Source organism: Anabrus simplex, chromosome 2 (assembly GCF_040414725.1).
Source record: "Anabrus simplex isolate iqAnaSimp1 chromosome 2, ASM4041472v1, whole genome shotgun sequence".
Lineage (NCBI taxonomy): Eukaryota > Metazoa > Arthropoda > Insecta > Orthoptera > Tettigoniidae > Anabrus > Anabrus simplex.
Window position 1 is genome coordinate 1,119,400,782 of NC_090266.1, and position 25,078 is coordinate 1,119,425,859.

Consider the following 25,078-nt stretch of genomic DNA (forward strand, 5'->3'; position numbering starts at 1 on the left):
AGACGGTTTGCATTTTTAGGATTCTTCTGTACTTCCAGCTCCCATATGTTCTTGACAATTAAAAACACATGACACATAATGCGTAGTGATCCCGTACAAATCATTTATGTCGGCAAAGGAACTCGTTTAACAATTTACTGCATCGTATTTTAGGTTATTAATCGACAATTTCGTCCTCAATCTCGATCGTTGAATCGTACGAGACTAGATGAGCAAGGTATGGCCCTCACATATGAACTCTGCTTATTCCGATTAATTCAATACATTTCCATGGCCTTCGGTATCTTTCTACAATGATGTTTTCCGCCATTTATACACAGTTTAGCAAGTTTTACTTGAGGGACGTGTAATATTTATTTAGTTCTACATTGTGATCCACAACGTCTTATTATTTACTGACATTTTGCGAGGCACCACGGGGTTTAGAGCTAATCATCATTTCGCCGATACCTTCAATCTGCCGCCTATCGTTCACATAATTAGACAAGTCACCTGAACTCATACATTCCTGGGCGTATGATGATCGGACATAAGATTTCATCGACATTATTTTCATCATAAACTTCCAATGTATTTACCGACTTCATCCTGACATACATTGGAAGGTTATATTCCCCCTTTACTCAATGGTCTAATGGTCTAATCATAACTCTCTCTTCTTCAATGAAATCGACCTTTATCACGTCTCGTACGATCGAAAACAACTCTATTCCTGAAATAGTACGATATCATGCCTTCCAGTCCTGTGTAGACTTCCTCAGAGCCAAGGATGAGACTGAGAGAGGTCAATGAATATATGAAAGCGAAGAAAATATTGTAGTGACTGAACTGCGTGAATGGGAATATTCTTGTTCTTGATCTTGAAATGGATTTGGACTTGTTTTGTCACCCTGACACAATACTTATAAATATTGTACTAGTTACACACACGCACACAATTCTTATACAGTAGGACACCAAGATTATCTGATTAACAAGGACGTACAGAATGCGTTAAGAAAAGAGTGCAGTTGACATGCGTGAATGGGAACATTATTAACGAATTGTTCGTATGAGGTTATTTCCGCTGTAATGTGTTCACAAAATCCCCACAACGGATATCCCAGTAAAACACTAGAAAAGTACCAAGATTCAAAAGGACAAACTGAATCCTATATAATATAAAGTAGGCCTAACCTGAATCCATAGCTTTTAGGCTATGTATTTAAGGTAGGTACCGTAGTAAGTATGTATCCATTAGGTACCAGTAGTACGGTACGAGAAAGACTTCCTTCTATTTATTGAAGTGTGATCATCAGACTTGTGATGCTATACAGCACGTGGGTTTAGATGACCATATTCCTCACGGGCGAGATGGGACCGAACGACCAACTGCAATCACTAAGCCCCCACAGCCCCAAGCCTCATTTCTACGTATAATAGTACAGTCTGATCAAGGCTCAATAGTCAGTGTGTACTATATTATTGCAGCTAACGACAGATAGATTGGTAGAAACTTTATAATATATAGGTACATATCTTTTGCAATTGTTTTTATCGTATTCTTATATTGCAATTGCTAGTAGTAAAGTACCTACGTATGTAGCTTATGCGATTTACAGTCCATCTCCAGTTTCTTGGGCGTACGTTTGTGGTGAACATTTTAAAAAATAATGGGATTATGTCCATGTAACTGTATTTCAAATTCATTTTAACCATCAGGCATCAGAACTGCTTTCATCTACTTTTATTTGAGTTTTCTCATACATCCATACCAGTACTGTACCGGTACCTTATTCAGTAGCCTACAGGAAGCTCACGTTTGATTGCCGTATTTGTACGCACCAAGAAATTATGACAAATTATCCGATGGTAGAAATACTATAATACAGTATTTGCTTGGATGAGACGAGTCGTTTGATCTGAAACTGAATTCGGAAAACCGGAACGCCCAAGCGTCCCGGAGCCCGGGCATAACCAAATACAGTAGAGACAATACGCGACACTTACGGATTTAATCTTGCTAAAATGGGAGACAATTCGACGGTGGCGCTCCTAGTGACTTGACCTGAAAAAATCGCGCTAAATTCAAATATCAATGGAAATGTATATACGGAAATGGATAAATAAATTACGTCTAGAAAGAAAGTGTTATCGAGATATTAACTTTGAAGTTGCTAAAGCAATTCTGGATAAATGAATGAAGAATTATTTAAAAGGTTATTATTCATGACTGAAATTAGACATATAAACAAGATGTGAAATGGACTGCTGTGAAATGGCTTGAACTTTCATTTAAGCATTACTTTTTTAGCTTTAGCATTCCTGCCTGAACTCTTATGGTTGGATTTGTCTTTTTTTCTCACTTAAAAACAGTGTATCATCACATTAAGACACTTGTCAATAAAAATATCGGCACATTCCTTGCACATATTAAGCAATTAATTAACATTTAATAGCTGGACAATTTTCCTCTTAACATGAAGCCTACTAACAGAAAGAAAATCTATAAAATCCCGGCTTTAATCTGAGAAGAGGGATAAAAGAAAGAAAAGTATGAAAATGTTGTCGATAGTGATGCTTTGAGGAATATTTACGTACAATTAGAGTAAAAATGTAACATGCCCTTGGCTGCTGTATTGTCGAGGATTTTTAAAGTCGCTGGCCTGGAAATGATCTGAACAGATCTTATAATTCTTATATAAGCGTAACCTCCCTTCTTTCTTGTACACCTTATCCAAATCACTTCTGTGACATTTCAAAACCCACATATCACACCTACAACAGCACATCGGTATTGAAGGTTAACTGCTGCACTATACAATAAAATAGGCCTATGCGTATTACATTTTAAGCCAGTTAAAATATGGGTCGAGCAGGTCAGAAGATTATGAAGTAATATAAAGATCTCTGTCACTGGAAGGATATATATGCAGACACAATATTACTTACATTTTCTTGTCACGAGGGTACCTGAAGAATGACCGCGAATTCTTCTCTACTTCATAGTTACTGCAGCCAAACACAGCACATACCTTCCCCTTCATGTTGAGAGGAGATATCAAGGAATGACACACGCTACTATTTAATTATGTCAACTCACTGAAAATGCATAAATAACACCAAAACTTCACACAAAAATACACGTGCTCTTATGACAGAATCAGTAGTTTTCAGGTCTACTCGCTAGAGAGAGCTCCAATAGCTGTCCCTCGATATCTCGCTCAGTGTCGCGTATTGTCTCTACTGTATTTGGCATAACTGACGGGCCGAGGGGCATGAACTGACCTGGCCGAGTCGGGACGCCTGGTCACCTTATAGTGTGTTATATTAATTTGTTCACTTCTAAAATTTGGGTGATATCTTGATGGTGTAAATACTGTCTTTTGAAGAGATTCCTTCTCATTGAGCTTGTTTCGTCATATTACCTACAGGAGTTGGTCCTAGGCTGTCGACACAGTCCACAGGATCCAACTTCCGTAGGAGGGAAATGAAGAGTAAAACATAAAATTCGATAGCTGCAGTCGCTTAAATGCGGCCAGTATCCAGTAATCGGGAGATAGTGGGTTCGAGCCCCACTGTCGGCAGCCCTGAAGATGGTTTTCCGTGGTTTCCCATTTTCACACCAGGCAAATGCCGGGGCTGTACCTTAATTAAGGCCACGGCCGCTTCCTTCCACTTCCTAGGCCTTTCCTATCCCATCGTCGCCATAAGACATATCTGTGTCAGTGCGACGTAAAACAAAATAGCCAAAAAAAAAACAACATAAAATGTGCTGGTACCGTTCAGTCAGAATGAAAATAGAATCATTAGAGAAAGTAGCTTACGGTACCGCCAGTTTAACATGAATTTCGACGGAATAGTTACGATACTGGTACCATACTAGTTCCAATAATCAGATCTCCAACCTTAAACCTCACAACCCTCGACTAATTGCTTTACCTGTAGCTGTCTCCCTTAGTAGCGTAACGGTTAGCACTATTAGGACCTTGGAGGCCCGGGTTCGATTCCCGGTACTGCCAGAAGTTTAAGAATGGTAGGAGGGCGGGTATGTGGTTGAAATGGTACATGGAGCTCACCTCTATCGGGGTGTGCATAAAAGAGCTGCACCACCCCGGGATGAGGACACGAGTTTTCACATGTAGCCTAACTAATCCTGTTGTACTCTATACCGTATGTGATTAGCAGACTAAAATGAGAAGGAAATCGCCTACGTTTTCGAGCAAACACTCCTTACAACAACCTTCCTTATCCCACGTTCGTAAGTTTTATAAAACTAACAAATTGAAAACCTGTTTTCACACGTACCTGCTTTTATGATAAGTGGTATAGAGCGGTTGCTTAGCTATTTCCTTTTTTTGAAATTATTTCTGGTTACCGAAAAATTTATCTCTATTATTCATTGACGAAAGATTTTCTGTCAGCAGAATTCTCATAAGGATTTCTCATTTCACCTAGTGACAATTAAATATACAATATGGTAGGTTTAGTCAATTACTGCTCTAGCAGATACCATATTTAGGCTCATAATAGTGCATTTTTTCACACAGTAGACAGCAGGCTAAACAATATCATCATTACTTTATTATTATTATTATTATTATTATTATTATTATTATTATTATTATTATTATTATTATTATTATTATTATTATTATTATTGTACCGGGTGGTACAACTCCACGCCGCTAATTCAAATATTGCGCCAGTTGAAACTTCTCTACAGGAGATAGCCTGAACTTTAACAAACTGTATTAACTCACCAGTTTTTCCGAAGATGGCTCTGTGTGAAGTTTGATGTGTTTGGTGGGTAACTGATCAAGAAGTGTGGACGTTCTCTACTAAAAACTATGATTACGCACTCTGGTGCGAAGGAATGAACTTTCTTGAAGAAATTTCGAATTCATAAGTTTTGTTTTTACTATATTTTGTTCTGTGGTTTGTGGGTTGGCAATATAAATCCTTTCTTTCCGCCTGTTTTGAATTTAGCCAATCCCAAATTTCTTTAATTTATTTCCAACCAATCATGTATGTCTTCTCCGTCATAGATATGTTGCTCTAAGCTATCCAGTAAATGTGAGGGGGTGTGTTAACTCATTCTTGAAAGGTCTCGAATGTTCCACGAGGGTATATAAATTGCTGATTTTCTTGTCTCGGTGCCACTTCAGTAACATCTCTCTTAGCGTGTGAATATGTAGCAGGGGGCGGGAAGCGCCTCTTTCTTCAAACAGTAGTTCATCTACAAGGTAATGGCCTGTTAACATCTTCTGTTCTTGCTAGCTCAGCAGTTTAACTCTCGGGGAAGGTTCGAAACCTTTAGTATGTAACCTACCTTTTAAAACGTAAATTCTCTTCTGTCTATGTAAAACATATAAATTTCTTTTGCTGTAAAGCGGGGATAGAGAGTGCTTTACCCTCTCGAACTCCCCTTCATTTGGAAATTGAGGTGACTACGTTCTCATAACCGTTTTTTTTTCTCTTCCTTAAAACATTAAAGTTTTCTCATACGTGTCACCTCCCTAGCATGGGATTAGCCCCTGTATGATCGGCCTAGTGCCCCTTAGGTTTTAATAACTTTGTGTAGGAGTGCATGTTTTCGCCTCCTTTCAATTTGGTATTTTGGGCCATTTAATTAACCCAGTGTTTTGTTTTCTTCATGTGAAGGCCCTGTAGGTTGGGTACAAGATACCCCTGTTTCACTGTATGTGTGCCTTGAGGGCAGTTAGGAGTGAAGAGTGTTGTGGCCTTTGATAGGCTTGTAAAAGTGAGAGCGGGACTGCTCTTTCCTAATTTGATCTCTGCGTGCCTCTACGAGGCTTAACCTTGTAAGTAGGGGCGAGTGCTCCTTGGTATGAAGGGGTTTTCTGCCCTTTGGTAATTTGTGGTTGTGAGCTGAGGGCTCAAGGAATGTAAAACGGGGCTCGAAGCCCAAAACTTGTAACGACTGTAATCTATAATTTCTTAATTTGTTGATTTGCTACTTGGTACCTGTTACACTTTCGTTATTTGTTGTCATTTGTTGATTTTGAAAAGAAAATATAACCTTTGTTAAAGTTTTAAATTAACTTTAATTTGGTAGTTGAGACCTATTCCAGCCCGCACCTTCTTTCACCTCTGCTGTTCCACAGATACCTCGGAACAATTATTATTATTATTATTATTATTATTATTATTATTATTATTATTATTATTATTATTATTATTATTATTATTATTATTATTATTATTATTATTATTATGTCAAGGAATAAATATACATGAGTAAATGCAGCATCATAACGAAAAACCCACTTTCAAATGCTGTGACTCGCAGCGCAGCTAGGTGGATTATTTGAACACTACACTTGGTGGATATTTAACTCCATTCCACTAGATGCGCTAGTAGTCATTTGACTGTTAATTATAAATTCAATGTCAACACGCCTTTATAAAATAGAATCGAATTCCATAGTTCCGGATTGCCTGAAACCGGGGAGGGAGCATTCGTTTACCGCTTTTCATTTATTTGATAACTGCATTAAAGTAACTGCTACATACCATACTTAAAGCTAATAATGTTTATACTCAATACACAAATTATCATCCCTTTTCTTTTCTTTTAGCTTGCTTTTTATCCTAGGTGTAGTACAGTAAGTTTAGCTGTGACCTCCCCTTGTGAGTGGTTTAATGACGTCTGAGATTTTTGGTGGTGCAACGATAGGAATGGGAAAGGGCAGCTCCAACATTTGCCTGGTGTGAAAATAGGAAACAACGGAAAACCACCCTCAAGGCTGCGGACGGGGGAGATTCGAACCCACCATATCCCGAATGTGTCACAGCTGCGCGACCCTCTCAGCGCGGTCAGCTCGCTCGGGCCTTCTGAGGTGGAGCTCTTTCATCACTGTGTTGCACGTTGTTCTCATGAAGATATTTTTTTTTTCAGAAATCTGTCTTTCCCATTTGTCAAATAGAACTAGAATAACCCTCCTTTATCCTTTCGTGACGCACACTAAGTTCCATGGGTACGTTCACAATATGTCATACGCTTTCCATTTTGCGCAAGTGGCACTTCTTATGTTTGTCATCACATTCCTCTGTTGTTTTGTTAAACAAAGATGACTATGTTGTATTCGTCTGTTGGGAAATGCAAGACGTTAAGAGACTAATGGATAACTAACTCGTTATGAGACCAGATATACTACTACTACTACTACTACTACTACTACTACTGATAATAATATTAATAATATTAATAATAATAATAATAATAATAATAATAATAATAATAAATAATAATAATAATAATAATTCCGCCTCTGTGGTGTAGTGGTTACTGTGATTAGCTGCCACCCCCGGAGGCCTGGGTTCGATTCCCGACTCTGCCACGAAATTTGAAAAGTGGTACGAGGGCTGGAACGGGGTCCACTCAGCCTCGGGAGGTCAACTGAGTAGAGGTGGGTTCGATTCCCACCTCAGCCATCCTTTAAGTGGTTTTACGTGGTTTCCCATTTCTCCTCCAGGCAAATGCCGGGATGGTCCCTAACTTAAGGCCACCGCCACTTCCTTCCCATTTACTTGTCTATCCCTTCCAATCTTCCCATCCTCCATAAGGCCCCTGTTCAGCATAGCAGGTGAGGCCGCCTGGGCGAGGTACTGGTCATTCTCCCCAGTGTCTGAAGCTCCAGGACACTGCCCTTGAGGCGGTAGGGGTGGGATCCCTCGCTGAGTCCGAGGGAAAAAACCGACCCTGGAGGGTAAACAGATTAAGAAGTGGAAGAAGAAAATAATAATAATAATAATAATAATAATAATAATAATAATAATAATAATAATAAACTAAAGGTATGAATATTGGTAGATGTATCCAAAATAAAATTCGCCTTAATTGCCTAGGATTTGCTGATGACATTGCTATCCTATCGAACACACAGGAAGAAATCCAGTCTGCAGAAAAACTCCGTGAAATAGCAGCCAAAACAGGACTCCAAATTTCTTATGAAAAGACAAAGTATATGAAAGGGACTAGATCAGGTTTCAACAGTCAACCGTTTATCACCAAATATGGAAAAATCGCTCCGGTAGACAAATTTAAGTGTCTAGGTGAAATTATTGAACCGGCAGGATTAAATCAGTAAGCTAACAAAGAAAGAATTGCAATACTTCAATTGAAAATGAAAACCTACAACCTGTTTTCCAGTCATTGACCGGGTCAGGGATGTAATGAATGAAGCAGATATAGGCTGTTAGTACGATGGCGTCGCCACTCCCAAAGTGATTTATTAATGAATGATAGATGCAATGAAATGAGAATGGAGAGTGTTGCTGGAATGAAAGATGACAGGGAAAACCGGAGTACCCGGAGAAAAACCTGTCCCGCCTCCGCTTTGTCCAGCACAAATCTCACATGGAGTGACCGGGATTTGAACCACGGTATCGAGCGGTGAGCGGCCGACGCGCTGCCGTCTGAGCCACGGAGGCTCTAACACTTCAAATATCATACAAAATAACTTTGAACAGATACAATAAGAGAACTATTTCAAAACAGGCAAAATTACGACACTATAACACAGTAGTTAAAAAGGAAAGCCGCCTCTGTGGTGTAGTGGTTAGCATGATTAGCTGCCACCCCAGGAGGTCCGGGTTCGATTCCCGGCTCTGCCACGAAAATTTGAAAAGTGGTACGAGGGCTGGAACGGGGTCCACTCAGCCTCGGGAGGTCAACTGAGTAGAGGTGGGTTCGATTCCCACCTCAGCCATCCTGGAAGTGGTTTTCCGTTGTTTCCCACTTCTCCTCCAGGCAAATGCCGGGATGGTACCTAACTTAAGGCCACGGCCGCTTCCTTCCCTCTTCCTTGCCTGTCCCATCCAATCGCCCCATCCCTCCACAAGGCCCCTGTTCAGCATAGCAGGTGAGGCCGCCTGGGCGAGGTACTGGTCATTCTCCCCAGTTGTATCCTCCGACCCAAAGTCTGAAACTCCAGGACACTGCCCTTGAGGCGGTAGAGGTGGGATCCCTCGCTTAGTCCGAGGGAAAAACCGATCCTGGAGGATATACAGATTAAGATGAAGAAGTTAAAAAAGAAGCACTTTATGGATCTGACATTATTATAATTGGTGGAAAATCTCGAATAAAGGTGATCGAAAAACAATAAAGAAAAAATTCTCAGGAAAATCTTAGGTCCAAAATGCGTAAATGGAATTTGGATGAAAAAGAAATCACATGAAATCCCATGAATATTTTAAAAAACGACCATCGGCGGGATTCGATCCACCGCTCCCCCGCTTACGACGTGTAGCTTCTGCGGCTGCGCCACGAACTCGTTGCATTTCAAGCAAACATAGCTTGCACATAAGCGCACTGGGAATGTTTATTAATTAATTTCTTGGAAAGGGGTGAGAATTGCGCCTTACTACCTGGACCTGTTATTCTCCTGGTCATGTGCTGAATGAGTACCAAAGATGGATCGAATCGGTCCACCCATGCGCCATAGCCTCCCCTTGTTAGAACGCGCATAAATACAAGTATTTTGCCTATAACATAAATCAGGAAAGGAACAAACGACCTAATCTGGTCCTATGTTCCTAAGGATATCCATTTCGTAAGCCACACGGGAGTATATGGATTTCATTTCCCGTCAAGAAAGTCGAAGAACTTAGAAACAATAATTCGAATTTTGGAGATGCACATAGCTTACACCATACGTGTGCCACAGAGTGCTCTAAACACATAACTTGAATATTGAACAATGTTTTTAAGTAAGGATTTTCTTATAAAACGTTCTATGGGTTTATATGAGAAGTAGAGTTGACACAGGTCCCTCGCATTTCGTAAGTCGACATTAATAAGTGCAGAAAATAAGTCCACCTCCACAGTGTGACTATCAGCTGCTGTTCTTGGAGGATCGGGTTCGATTCCCGGTACTACTAGAAACATAAGATTGGCAGGAGGGACGGTGTCCGCCCCTGTGGTGTAGTGGTTAGTGCGATTAGCTGCCACCCCCGGAGGCCCGGGTTCGTTTTCCGGCTCTGCCACGAAATTTGAAAAGTGGTACGAGGGCTGGAACGGGGTCCACTCAGCCTCGGGAGGTCAAAAGGTCAACTGAATAGAGTTGGGTTCGATTCCCACCTCAGCCATCCTGAAAGTGGTTTTCCGTGGTTTCCCACTTCTCCTCCAGGCAAATGCCGGGATGGTACCTAACTTAAGGCCACGGCCGCTTCCTTCCCTCTTCCTTGCCTGTGCCTTCCAACCTTCCTATCCCCCCTCAAGCCCCCTGTTCAGCATAGCAGATGAGGCCGCCTGGGCGAGGTACTGGTCATTCTCCCCAGTTGTATCCCCCGACCCAAAGTCTCACGCTCCAGGACACTGCCCTTGAGGAGGTAGAGGTGTGATCCCTCGCTGAGTCCGAGGGAAAAACCAACCCTGGAGGGTAAACAGATTAAGAAAGAAAGAAAGGATGGCCGGTATGTGGTAAGAAAGGTACATGCAGCTCACGTCCTTTGCGGGGTGCGCCATGCTGGGAAGGACTTTTACTTGCGATCATTTTGTATTTCGTTACTGAAACATCCATACCGTACTCAATATCATGAGACACGTTTTTTGGCTGAAGTCAGGGACGTTTGAGGGTCGTTGGCTTAAAGAACTCCTGACACCCCGGTATAGGCACACTTTGACGCTGACAAAGTAAATCACTAAAAGTAAATGAAAATTGAATATTTGAAATTGTGGAGAGGATTTCCCTAATAATATTGCCTATCGTACGATAATTTACGTCACTTTTGATGACATCTACCTTGTTCTTGCTTATTTGTTTTTACCTGAAAAATCTGCAGACCGTTTAATGTATTCACTCGTCAGATCGCAGTCACTACTGTTTACTACCATTATGTCTCGTGTTTAGCAATTTCACGAGCTTATCCATTATGAATAACTCGTAAATAACATCATCATCCGTTTTAACGTCATTAATACTTGCATTAAGTCCGCCTCTGTGGTGTAGTCGTTAGTGTGATTAGCTGCCATCCCCGGAGGCCCGGGTTCGATTCCCGGCTCTGCCACGAAATTTGAAAAGTGGTACGAGGGCTGGAACGGGGTTCACTCAGCCTCGGGAGGTCAAATGAGTAGAGGTGGGTTCGATTCCAACTTCAGCCATCCTAGAAGTGGTTTTCCGTGGTTTCCCACTTCTCCTCCACGCAAATGCCAGGATGGTACCTAACTTAAGGCCACCTTCCCTCTTCCTCGTCTATCCCTTCCAATCATCCCATCCCCCACCAAGGCCCCTGTTCAGCATAGCAGGTGAAGCCGCCTGGGCGAGGCACTGGCCATCCTCCCCAGTTGTATTCCCCAACCCAGAGTCTGAAGCTCCAGGATATTGCCCTTGAGGCGGTAGAGGTGGAATCCCTCGCTGAGTCCGAGGGAAAAGCCAACCCTGGAGGGTAAACCGATTAATAATAATAATAATAATAATAATAAGAAGAAGAAGAAGTAACAACTGTTTCCCGCCAATTCTTGACAACAGTATGGATACCCATTGCTGAGGCAGGTTATTGTAGTTCATCATCATCATCATCATCTGTTTACCCTCCAGGTTCGGCTCTTCCCTCGGACTGAGCGAGGGATCCCACCTCTACCGCCTCAAGGGCAGTGTCCTGGAGCTTCAGACTCTTGGTCGGGGGATACAACTGGGGAGTATGACCAGTACCTCGCCCAGGCGGCCTCACCTGCTATAGTGAACAGGGGCCTAGTAGGGGGATGGGAAGATTGGAAGGGATAGGCAAGGATGAGGGAAGGAAGCGGCCGTGGCCTTAAGATAGGTACCATCCCGGCATTTGCCTGGAGGTGAAGTGGGAAACCACGGAAAACCACTTCGAGGATGGCTGAGGTGGGAATCGAACCCGCCTCTACTCAGTTGACCTCCCGAGGCTGAGTGGACCCCGTTCCAGCCCTCGTGCCACTTTTCAAATTTCGTGGCAGAGCCGGGAATCGAACCCGGACCTCCGGGGGTGGCAGCTAATCACGCTAACCACTACACCACAGAGGCGGCGGTTATTGTAGTTAATGCTCTTATTGTTTGTGTTTGAAAGTTCCTACTTGGCATGTGTTTGTAGCTATCTGAAACTGCATTCAGTGAGTATATTTAATCAGAATGGATGTCATACCAAAGAAGAGAAGCACGATTATAACCCTCCATGAATTTAGTTGTATGACTCAAGAACAAACATCAGCTGAATGTAGTGTAAGTTTGGGTGCTGTTTTGCAATATAAATAGGAGGGAAAATGAGACTGGGTCCATTTCTTTTTTTTTTTTTTGCTATGGGCTTTACGTCGCACCGACACAGATAGGTCTTATGGCGACGATGGGATAGGAAAGGCCTAGGAGTTGGAAGGAAGCGGCCGTGGCCTTAATTAAGGTACAGCCCCAGCATTTGCCTGGTGTGAAAATGGGAAACCACGGAAAACCATTTTCAGGGCTGCCGATAGTGGGATTCGAACCTACTATCTCCCGGATGCAAGCTCACAGCCGCGCGCCTCTACACGCACGGCCAACTCGCCCGGTGGGTCCATTTCACCACAAAGGAAAGGGTTATATGGCCGAAAACGGAAAACCTCGAGAAAAGATGATGCCTAGCTTATCAGAAGAAGCAAAATCAATCCTTGGTAGTTTTGGTGTGCGGAAAGATTTGCAGTGTGCTGGAGTAAAAATTGATGCTTCAACAGTCTTAGGCGGATTTTAGAAGCTGGAAGGAAAGCTCGAATATCTATCAGAAAACAGCTATTAACTTGTCGTATGAAGAAAAAGAGACTGGAATGGGCAACAAAATATCCGAAATGGACACAAGAAGAGTGGCGAAGTGTGCCATTAAGGGATGAAAGTCATTTTGAAGTGCAAGGTTGCAACATCTCACATGGAAGTAGAAGCAATAATGAGAAGATATTGCCGAAGCACATGAGACAGACAGTAAAGTTTCCACAAAAGAATATGTTTTGGGGCTGTTTTACATTCACGGGCCCTAAGTGTTTGGTTCCTGTTGATGGAATGATGAACAGCGACAAGCACATCTCAATGTTAGAGAGAAAAGCTGCCCGGAACTGAAGAGATTGCCTGAGGAACTGAATGTCGAAAAGGAGATTCGTTGTGCTGTAGTGAAAGTGTGGTTTGGTGACCAAGAAATAAGATAAATATGTAAGTAACTCATTTACTCTATGCTGAAACAAGTAGAAATGTGAATTAAAGCCAAGGGTGGACATATAAAACATTATTTAATTAGAAGTAACTTTGATGATTTGTAAAATAATTTTAAAATAAATTTGTATCTCTGTTCACATTAATATGCACAAGACTGTATTAAATACCTTCGCGAATGAAATGCGGAATAAGGCCCAGATGAAAATTAAAATTAAATGTGATCTGCTTTATTCTGTATTTGCCGTGTTGCGTGATGGGCTCAGCCCGGTGCTATTTAAAGACTAGACCGAGAGAGCAATCACCAACAGAGGAGGCAGTGGCCTCGGTCAAGAACGACGAGGATGACATCTCTCTGGCTGGCTGTTGCTGATGTACGGAGGCTTTAAAGAGTTTCACATACAGCACACTTTAGTCTTTTACCTCGGCTACGTCGGTGATATGCATTTGTGAATTCTTGTAATCTCAGATGGTTTACGGGCTCTTCTGTCACTTGTTGACATTTTCGACGGTGAAACGAAAACATATCAACTACTTGAAATAAAATGCAAGAAAATACTGGCTCTAGTTTATTAAATCAAAATAAAATCATCATAGAAAACTCGAATGATATGAAGCATCACCAAACAAAGGGAATTAAAAACACAGATGATAATTATAAATTAATTCGAAAATAAGTAAACCTAGTACTTCCTTATAATTCGCTTTCATTGACTTCTTGGGTTGAACAGAATATAAAATGTCATTGTTAAAATGTAAGGCATGATTATTTTTAGTAAGACATGAATATTATTATTTCGGATTCCAAGTAATACCGTTGGTTAATTAATTTGATCCATGAAAATTAAGTTTCAGTGACAGAACTTCGAATTTTTCTCTACTTGAGTTTATTCTTCTACTTCTTCTTTATCTGTTTACCCTCCAGGGTCAGATTTTCCCTCAGACTCAGCGAGGGATTCCACCTCTACCGCCTCAAGGGAAGTGTCCTGGAGCTTCAGACACTGGGTCGGTATACAACTGGGGAGGATGGCCAGTACCTCGGTTAGGCTGCCTCACCTACTATGCTGAACAGGGGCCTTGCGGGGGGATGGGAAGATTGGAAGGGATAGACAAGGAAGCGGCCGTGGCCTTAAGTTAGTACCATCCCGGCATTTGCCTGGAGGAGAAGTGGGAAACCACGGAAAATCACTTCCAGGATGGCTAAGGTTGGAATCGAACCCACCTCTACTCAGTTGACCTCCCGAGGTGGAGTGGACCCCATTCTAGCCATCGTACCACTTTTCAAATTTCGTGGCAGAGACGGGAATCGAACCCGGACCTCCGGGGCTGGCAGCTAATCACACTAATCACTACACCACAGAGGCGGACAATTGAGTTTATTCACCGACTGAAATACCGCGCAGGATATCACACAATCACTGGATGATTCCATAATCGAATCGAAGCATCCTCCAGTTGTACTTGAATAGGTTATGAAATGTTACACATTATTATTTGATAAACTAACATGCTTATCCGCAAAACATGCTGCTACGAAAGTCTAATAGCATACGATTACAAAATAAAAGTTATTGTATCATGTTATGTCATAACCTGACACCATGAAAATATTCTTACATTAAAAATGCTTAAACGCGCATATAAAATGAAACTGTTCAACTGATAAAAATTATTTAATAAGATCCTTGAAAAATTACTTAAAATCAATTAAATGACTAACTTTAAGATCATGCTCGGAATAAATTTACAATGGAATACTCCAATAAACACACGACTTAATTTTATTAAAACCATGTCTATGAGTGGCAAGTAAACCAATTAACACAACCGTCTGACAACGGTGAAAATAAAATACAACTTATGAACTCTTTCTTTGACATAAATAGAATTATCAGCTCCAAGTTCTGAAAATAAGTAACACATAAAATTATCTTTGTCGTGTTAACTTGTCGTAAAATAATACAACTGAAAATAAAATAAATAATCATGCGTGATCTAATCACTATCGCGAAATCACCCACACTCGAAAGACACAACTAAGGTTCCCAATGTTCAACCATCATCATCCTAAGCAGTAAAAGACCCATGACATGTGATATAATCGAAATTTCAGCTTAATACAAAGTTTATTGACTAAAAAGCCTGCATTGTTGGATGCTCCAGCGAGTTGTTGGCTGTTCCAAGAGCTCGGTATTATCTCAGTGTAAAGTAGTTAACAGTTGTAGAAATTTAGCAAATTTTTTGTGTGTGTGATACATCATATCAGCAGTTATATGAAACTGGAGGGCCCGTGGTTATGATAATCTTATCAGCAGTTATATGAAACTGGAGGGCCCGTGGTCATGATAATCTTATCAGCAGTTATATGAAACTGGAGGGCCCGTGGTTATGATAATGATATCAGCAGTTATATGAAACTGGAGGGCCCGTGGCTATGATAATCTTATCAGCAGTTATATGAAACTGAAGGGCCCGTGGCTATGATAATCTTATCAGCAGTTATATGAAACTGGAGAGCCCGTGGCTATGATAACCATATCAGCAGTTATATGAAACTGAAGGGCCCGTGGTTATGATAATCATATCAGCAGTTATATGAAACTGGAGGGCCCGTGGCTATGATAATCATATCAGCAGTTATATCAAACTGGAGGGCCCGTGGCTATGATAATCATATCAGCAGTTATATAAAACAGGAGGACCCGTGGCTCTGATAATAATGTCCACAGATATGTAAAACTGAACGTCCTGTGGCTATCATTACGATATAAAAAACCGAACGAGTAGCTGTGTGGTTTGCGTCACGTAGCTATCAGCTTGCGTTCGGGAGGTAGTGGTTTCGAACCCCACTGTCGCAACAATGAAGATGGTTTTCCGTGATCTTCCATTTCCATACCAGGCAAATGCTGGGGCTGTATCTTAATGAAGTCATGATCGATTCATTCTGCGCTTCTAGCCCGTTCCTATCCCACCGTCGCCATAATACCCATCTATGTCTGTGCGACGTAAAGCAAAGTAAAGTAAAATAAAACAATACGAAATTATATACCATCATACAATTCTTCAGGTTTGCTTTTGCTTACAGCCCATTCTTAGGTGTTTCACAAGGAAGCTTCTGGAGTTCATTAATTACGGATTTCCGCTAAAGAACAGTTCTATGATTTCGCACCTGCGTCCAGTAAACACGACAGGCATGGAATGTATGTCGCTGCGTCATGAATTCCTGTCGAACTAACGTGGGCTGTTACATAGTGGTGAAATATTCAGAACGGAAACAATGAGTCATCCGGTCTCAATGACGCCTGTTAATAATAATAATAATAATAATAATAATAATAATAATAATAATAATAATAATAATAATAGCATTCTCTCTTTAGCAATTTTCTCGCCTAGTGATACACTATGTTGGGTGTGTGGTTGTAGAATATACCTATATGGGGCCCAACCATTCCTTCGATCGTCCCGTATGTCTCTTTCCGATGAATTCCAGAGTTTTTGAAGGCGTTTTGGTTTCTGGTGGCAGTAAATCTCCAACTATCTTTATTAGAACGACTTGTGTGGTTTCTGACCACGACTTGTTGGCCATGAAATGCCATCTGAAATTGAATAAATTGAAGAAAGGGAGAAATGCAAGGAGATGGGATCTACGCAAGTTGAAAGAAAAGAATGTGAGGGATTGTTTCATGGAACATGTTGCACAAGGACTAAATTAAAAGGCTGAAGGAAACACAACAGATGAAGAATAGACAGTCTTAAAGAATGAGACCAGTAGGCCTGCTGAAGAAAATTAAATTAACTAAGAATCAGCGAACAACTCGGGAGATATTAGGTCTGATTAACGAACGACGACAATAGAGGAATGCAAAATATGAGGAGGGCAGAAAATAATACAGGCGATTAAATAGTGAAGTAGACGCAAAGTGCAAAACAGCTAAGGAAGAGTGGCTGAAAGAGAAGTTCAAAGATGTTGGAAGTTGTTATGGCTGTAAGAAAGGTGGATGCTGCATACAGGAAAATAAAGGAGACATTTTGAAAACTAGTAGGTGTAAGGATAATAAGCGCTCAGATGGAAAATCACTTCTAAGGAAAGATGACAAAGCAGAAACATATCCGACAGTTGTATCAAGGTAAAAGACTTATAGATGATATGGTTTTGGAACAAGAAGGGGCTGTGACTGTAGAGTCTGGTGCGACTATTGTATTATGTTAACAGATCTTTCCGTTTCACTACCTTGGGTGTAATAACTTACACCGGTACTGCAGTTAAGTATTTAAATTATCCGCGGATAACCATTTTGCGGATGCAGATATCCATTCGCGGATGCTGATGCGCGTGCGGATGAAGGAAGTGCGGATGCGGATATGACTTTGTATATCCGCGCAGGGCTCTAATCATTGCCCTGTGGATTTAAGCGACTGAAATTTCCTGTGAACTGAGGGTCTTCGAATACATACTGTGCCAGTGTTTGGAATTTATATTCAACATTTTCTTTAATTTTTCTTTATTATGAATATACTGTATTTAGTTTAGTGTCTCTAATGTCCGACTCGTTGGCTGAATGGTCAGCGTACTGGCCTTCGGTTCAGAGGGTCCCGGGTTCGATTCCCGACCTGGTCGGGGATTTTAAACTTCATTAAGGTACAGCATCAGCATTTGCCTGGTATGGAAATGGGAGATCACGGAAAACCACCTTCATTGTTGCGACAGTGGGGTTCGAAACCACTACCTCCCGAACGCAAGCTGATAGCTACGTGACGCAAACCACACGGCTACTCGTTCGGTTTTTTATATCGTAATGATAGCCACAGTGGCCCGGGGGCTGGGTGTTTGTGCTATCCCCACCATCCCTGCAATTCACACACCCACACATAACGCTATCCTCCACAACAAGAACACGCAGTTACCTACACATGGCAGATGCCGCCCACCCTTATCGGAGGGTCTGCCTTACAAGGGATGCACTCGGCTAGAAATAGCCAAACGAAATTATTATCATTATTATAGTGTCTCTAATTATATAACGTTTACATATGATCGGACATTCATATTATGTATTTGCTACAAGAACGTACATGACCAAAAATATATATATTATAGGACTAGCAAGATACCCGTGCTTCGCTACGGTATTATACTGAAATTTATAATTGAATGGATATCGATTTATACATAATCCGTCAAAATTCGAGATCTGACTCGTTTTCTGAGAGATTACGGCAAGTTCCCTCCCATTTTTCAATCTTTCTTTCCAGCAATCGATTTCGTACTTCCCCGGCTAGGACCACGTATTCCACCCGGTCAGTTCGGTCCCTAAATGTTTGCCATCTTTTCCTATAAGCATTTTTAATATGGATCAAATTCTTGAGGAGATTCGGCGTGGTGTCTTCTTGGGTGCATTACCCGTCTAGATCCGTTTCCAGCGCGGTCCACACATTTGACGACGGTCCAGAATATTATTATTATTATTATTATTATTATTATTATTATTATTATTATTATTATTATTATTATTATTATTATTATTATTATTATTATTATTATTATTATTATTATTATTATTATTATTATTATTATTATTATTATTATTATTATTATTATTATTATTATAGAGGTTCTGGACCCCACAGCAAGATGCAAGACTGCTAATTGGCGGTAAATTCCATCTGCTGCCATTGTCATTTTTGACATTGTGACCAGCACCATTGTCGAGGGTAGGCAAGTACGCGGAATTTCTGGCGATACGAATGACATACTTCCGTGCATTATTGACCGTATTATAGAGGTGAACAATTGGACAGTCAATCTCATTCCTATCGTTTATTTCAAATGTTTTTAATTTTTATTTATATGCTAGGAGAATCTACTGTAATCTAAGAACGTTCTCCCAAGGAAAAGATGGCTATTGAAAACGAACCCAAGAAAGATTAAAAATGATCGGTTTATGATCAGAATAAGTACATCGAAAATCCACAGCCTGTTTCCATTCATTCGACAGTGTCAGGAATGGAATGAATAAACAGTAAAATCAATTGGTCTAACCTCCTTTTACACCCCACCGTCGTTAGTTTCATTCCCCCCTCCCTCCGCAAAAAAAGAAAAGAAGGCGTGTTACTTTATGTTTAAAAGAGATTCCAAACTCCAATGTTCACGTCTATAACCTTCAGTTTTGAGATATAAGTATCCCCATAAAAATAATTCACTTTTTTCACATCTTTCACACTCCCCCCCCCCCCCCTAAGTGAATTTTCCTGCAACAAACTCGTTTCTTTAATAGTAAAGGATCTTCTAAATACCAATTCAGTTTTTGATTATGTGTCCTCATGAAAGGAATTCAACTCCTTTTCACTCCCCCCTCCCAACATTATTCCCCCCCAAAACACGTTTATCTTTGATTTTAAAGGAGATCCAAATACCAATTTTCACGCCTGTAACAAATATAGTTTTTATTAGATGTAAGTATTCTCATACAATTAAGTCAATTAATTTTTCGTTAATTTCACCCGCCCCCCCTCATTGGATTTTTCCTAGAATACGCGTTTCCTTACTTTTTAAAGCAGATTCCAAATATCAAATTTCACGTCTGTAACATCTTCATTTTTGAGATATCAGTAGCCTAATTAAAAGAAATCAACACTATCTTCAGTCAATTTTACCCCCCCTCCACCCAAGTGGTATTTCCGAAAACTAAAAATACACGTTTCTTTATTTTTAATAAGATAAAAAATACAATTTTTCACTTCTGTAACATGTCAACTTTTTTGAGATATACTGTAGAAATTCTGATTTTAAAATTTCACCACTTTTAGTTCCCCTTAAGTGGAGTTTCCAAAAACAAATCACCTATGTTTCTTTACATTTACAGGAGATTCCAAATACACACTTTTTACGTCTGCAACATTTTACGTTTCTCAGATATTCTGTAGATATAATCTTTCAAAAAATTCACCCCAATTTGTCACTCCTGTTTAACCGCCATTAATTGGATTTTCCAAAAGCAAAAAAAGACGTGTTTCTTTGCTTTTAAAGGAGATCCCATATACAAATTTTCAGTTCTGTAATATCTTCAGTTTCTGAGATATATGTATCCTCATTAAAGGCATTCAACCAATTATTCACCCTTTTAAACCCTTCCTATTGGGTTTTACAGAAAACAAAAAATACGTTTTCCTTCATTTTTAAGGGAGATTCTAAATATCAATTTTTACATCTGTAAACTTTTAAAGTTTTAAGATGTAGACACACTTATTTTAAAAATTCACCCCCCCCCTTTTCACCCCCCAATTATTTGGATTTTCCAAAAACGAAAAAATACCCGCTTCTTTAGTTTTAAAGTACATCCCAAATACCAATTTTCAGGTCTGTAATGTCTCCAGGTTCTGGAATATAAGTAGCCTCATTAAAGGCATTCAGCCTTTTTTTCACCCTTTTCCACCCTTCCTATTGGGATTTTCCGAAAACAGAAAATACATGTTTCTTAATTTTTAAAGGAGATTCTAAATACCAATTTTTACATCTATAAACTTTAAAAGTTTTGAGATATAGATACACTCATTTTAAAATTCGCCCCCTTTTCACCCCCCCCATTCATTGGATTTTCCGAAACCAAAAAAATACGTGTTTCTTTATTTTTAAAAGGAGATCCCAATCACCAGTTTCCAGGTCTGTAATATCTTCAGGTTCTGAAATATAAGTAGCTACATTAAAGGCATTCAACCCGTTTTTCACCCTTTTCCACCCTTCCTATTGGGATTTTCCGAAAACCAAAAAACATGTGTTTCTTTATTTTTAAAGGAGATTCTAAATACCAATTTTTACATCTATAAGCTTTAAAAGTTTTGAGATATACACTCATTTTAAAATTTCACCCCCTTTTCAGGCCCACAATGAATTGTATTTTCCAAAAACAAAACATACGTGCTTCTTTATTTTTAAAAGGGAACAAAAGTTCCAATTTTCAGGTCTGTCATGTCTGCGGTTTCTGAGATATAAGTACCGGTATCCTGATTAAAAGGCATTCAACCCCTTTTTCACCCTCTTTCACCCATTCTATTGGGATTTTCTGAAAATAAAAAAATACTGGTTTCCTTATTTTTAAAGAAGATTCTAAATACCAATTTTCACATCTGTAAACTTTTAAAGTTTTGAGATATAGATACACTCATTTTAAAATTTCACACCCCCTTTTCACCCCTTTAGCGACGGAATTTCCAAAAATCCTCTCTTAGCGAGCACCTACATCTTAATATGAATATATCCTCAAAATTTCATTCCTTTATGTCTAGTAGTTTTGGCTCGGCGATGATGAATCAGTCAGTCAGTCAGGACAAGTTATTTTATATATATATATATAGATTTTTGTTAAAAATTGTTACTGTTTCAATAATTTTTACACTACGCGTATTTATTTCTCCCCAAAATTGTACCTTCTGGTGAATCAGAACTCTTTATGGCATCAGTTGAAGTGAACTATTTGTGCTATCAACAAGCATGTCGGACTCTTCTGTAGAATGTAGTAAGACGCATTATTTTACACTGCGGGTTGAATTCAGTCAGAATGACCTGGCTTTGGCTGTGTCTGTAGTACGACATCGCGGCAGTTGCTTGTTGAGTGGGTGTTCACAGGTTGTAGTGGCGACAAAATTTATTGTGAATTTTGGGCTTTTTTTTCTTGGTACTTAAAGCAAGTCGGAAGTCATCGGAGGGGCGTTGCCGTAGCATGTATGTAAGATAAAATTAATTACCTGATCCGTGTCAGGTGGGTCGTTTAGGACACACACACAAAATTACACTCACACAAACGATACTTCTGAACTGATATTACTCAAATTTGAAACAAGAAGAAAAGGAAAAACAGTCACCCTGTTAGCAACAGACAAGTAGGTTCTAATAATACATAGACCTATTACACACGTAAACACTGTAATAGTACGCATGGACTGCAGCGGAATTCGACCCGATTTATGGGCACATAAGGGAAAACATGCGGGAAAAAAATACGGCACCTCGACGTCTTTAAACAACGTAAATGTAATCGTGAGGCGTAAATCTAATGACATTATTATTGCTCTTCTTCTTCTTCCTCGATATAAAAGAATAATAATAATAATAATAATAATAATAATAATAATAATAATAATAATAATAATAATAATAATAATAATCCTGTCTTCTCTCATTTTAATTGATGATAGTCGGAATGGACCTCCTCTGTGGTGTAGTGGTTAGTGTGATTAGCTGCAACCCCCGGAGGCTGGGTTCGATTCCCGGCACTGCCACGAAATGTGAAAAGCGGTACGAGGATTGGAACAAGGGGTCTACTCAGCCTCGGGAGGTCAACTGAGTAGAGGGGGATTCGATTCCCACCTGAGCCATCCTGGAAGTGGTTTTCCGTGGTTTCCCCACTTCTCCTCCAGGTAAATGCCGGGATGGTACCTAACTTAAGGCCTAGGCCGTTTCCTTCTCTCTTCCTTGTCTATCCCTTCCAATCTTCCCATCCCTCCACAAGGTTTCTCTTCAGCTTAGTAGGTGAGGCCTCCTGGGTGAGGTACTGGTCTTTCTCCCAATTTGTATCCCCCGACCCATAGTCTCACGCTCCAGGACACTGCCCGGTAGAGGCGGGATCCCTCGCTGAGTCCGAGGGAAAACCAACCCTGGAAGGTAAACGGATTAAGAAAGAAAGATAGTGGAAATTTGTGTCGTATTCATGCACTCTTAATACTTGACCTCAAAGTCTTCAGCCTGCAGTGTGACTGGATCCTCACTGTTTATGCGGTTGTAGGCAAACAACCAAAACCGATGGCGGCGTCCTAGTTAGGCGTATAAGCCATGATGAAGAATGGGGGTATTCTGTCATTTCTTTCCTCACTAGGCCGGGAAGTCCTATTACACAACGAACTAGCACTTTTCATAACATTCAGACGCACTGAATGTCATAAATGATGCTGAGACTTCGTTTTGCTGGGCCTGTGCCAACAAGGATCACGTTAAAGTACGTAATGCTAAAAATAAAGGTTTGAGATATTAGCATGGAACTGCTTTCGAAAAATTTTATTTTATTCCCGTCATTGATGTCTTACGTTAGGCCCTACTAGGATTTCAGCAGCTACTTTGTCTGAATCTCGAAAAAGGCGGACACCACCACCATGAAAAGGTAACTTTGATGTTACCTTATGTATCACTACTCTTCAATTTTCTTGAATTTATCACAATTTCACCGGACCCGTGAGATCTCCGAAGTTAAGCGACATTGGGCGTGGTCAGGAGTTGGATGGGTTGCCACGCGCTGTTGGTGGGGGGTAAGGGAATGGAGGAGGGGAAAGGAACTGGCCACCCTACCGCACGTAAACTCCGGCTCAGGAACACCTCTGCAGAGGTTCGGACCTGCCTTCGGGCAGAATAACCCTTACCTTACCTTATCACAATTTCAAAACAGTATTTTTTCAGGAAATGTTTGTACATGGCTGACGAGCACCTCTTGGGAACCCAGAGGGGAGGCACAATAACACTTTCCAGTTACAGAGAAGAGATGAAACGCAGAATGTTCAAGAACCCCTTAGACCACGTCAGAAACGAAACAAAACTCAGATAAGCTGCCTTCCGATATGACATATACAACCTCCTGCGCGGTTCTTATTCCTCACGCGATCAATCTAGAACTAAATAGCATGTTGTATGAGTCGTCAGTCCATAGACCGGTTTGATGCAGCCCTCAATGCCACCCTGTCCTGTGCTAACCTTTTCATATCTACGTAAATACTCTAATGCTCTAATCTGCTTTTCATATTCATACCTTGGTCTACCGCTGCCGGTCTTACCACCTACACTTTCCTCAAAAACTAACCGAACACTTCCTGGGTGTGTTAAGATGTGCCGTCACATACGAGTATTATCTCTTCTCTTCAAATTGTACCGGGCTGAGTGGCTCGGACGGTTGAGGCGCTGGCCTTCTGACTCCAACTTGGCAGGTTCGATCCTGGCTCAGTCTGGTGGTATTTGAAGGTGCTCAAATACGTCAGCCTCGTGTCGATAGATTTACCGACACGTAAAAGAACGCCTGCAGGACTAAGTTCCGGCACCTCGGCGTCTCCGAAAACCATAAAAGTAGTTAGTGGGACGTAAAGTCAATAACATTATTAAAAAAAAAAGTATTTTACGCCCACATTCTTCTGCTCCCAGAACTGCTTCATTCTTTCCGAACTGGCTGCACTTCCTATTTGCGTGTAAAAGTTTTTAGTTTAAGCCTTCGGTCGCTGCTTATCATGATCCTCTTCTCTTCTCGGTCTTCAATTTGCTGTACTGTCAAGCGTAACTCATCGAAATCATCTTGGACTTCTTTGAACTAATTATTCTTGGTTTTTTCTTTTTCAAAAAGTACTTGAAAAGATGTTACAGTACACTGGTTTCTTGTAGTCTTGATGTGTGGCAGAAAAATGCAACCCTCCTTTTCCATATTGTGTCTATTATTGACCCAGTTTCCTGGTATACAACTTCATTAGGTAATAATAGCCATAGTCCATCTTCTTCTCCTTTATCTGTTTACACTCTAGGGACGGTTTTTCCCTCGGACTCAGCGAGGGATCCCACCTCTACCGCCTCAAGGGCAGTGTCCTCGAGCTTCAGACTCTGGGTCGGGTGATACAACTGGGGTGGATGACCAATACCTCGCCCAGGCGGCCTCACCTGCTATGCTGAACAGGGGCCTTGCGGGGGGATGGGAAATTTGGAAGTGATAGACAAGAAAGAGGGAAGGAAAGGAAGCGGCCGTGGCCTTAAGTTAGGTACCATCCCGGCATTTGCCTGGAGGAGAAGTGGGAAACCACGGGAAAAACACCTCCAGGATGGCTGAGATGGGAATCGAACCCACCTCTACTCAGTTGACCTCCCGATGCTGAGTGGACACCATTCCAGCCCCCGTACCACTTTTCAAATTTCGTGA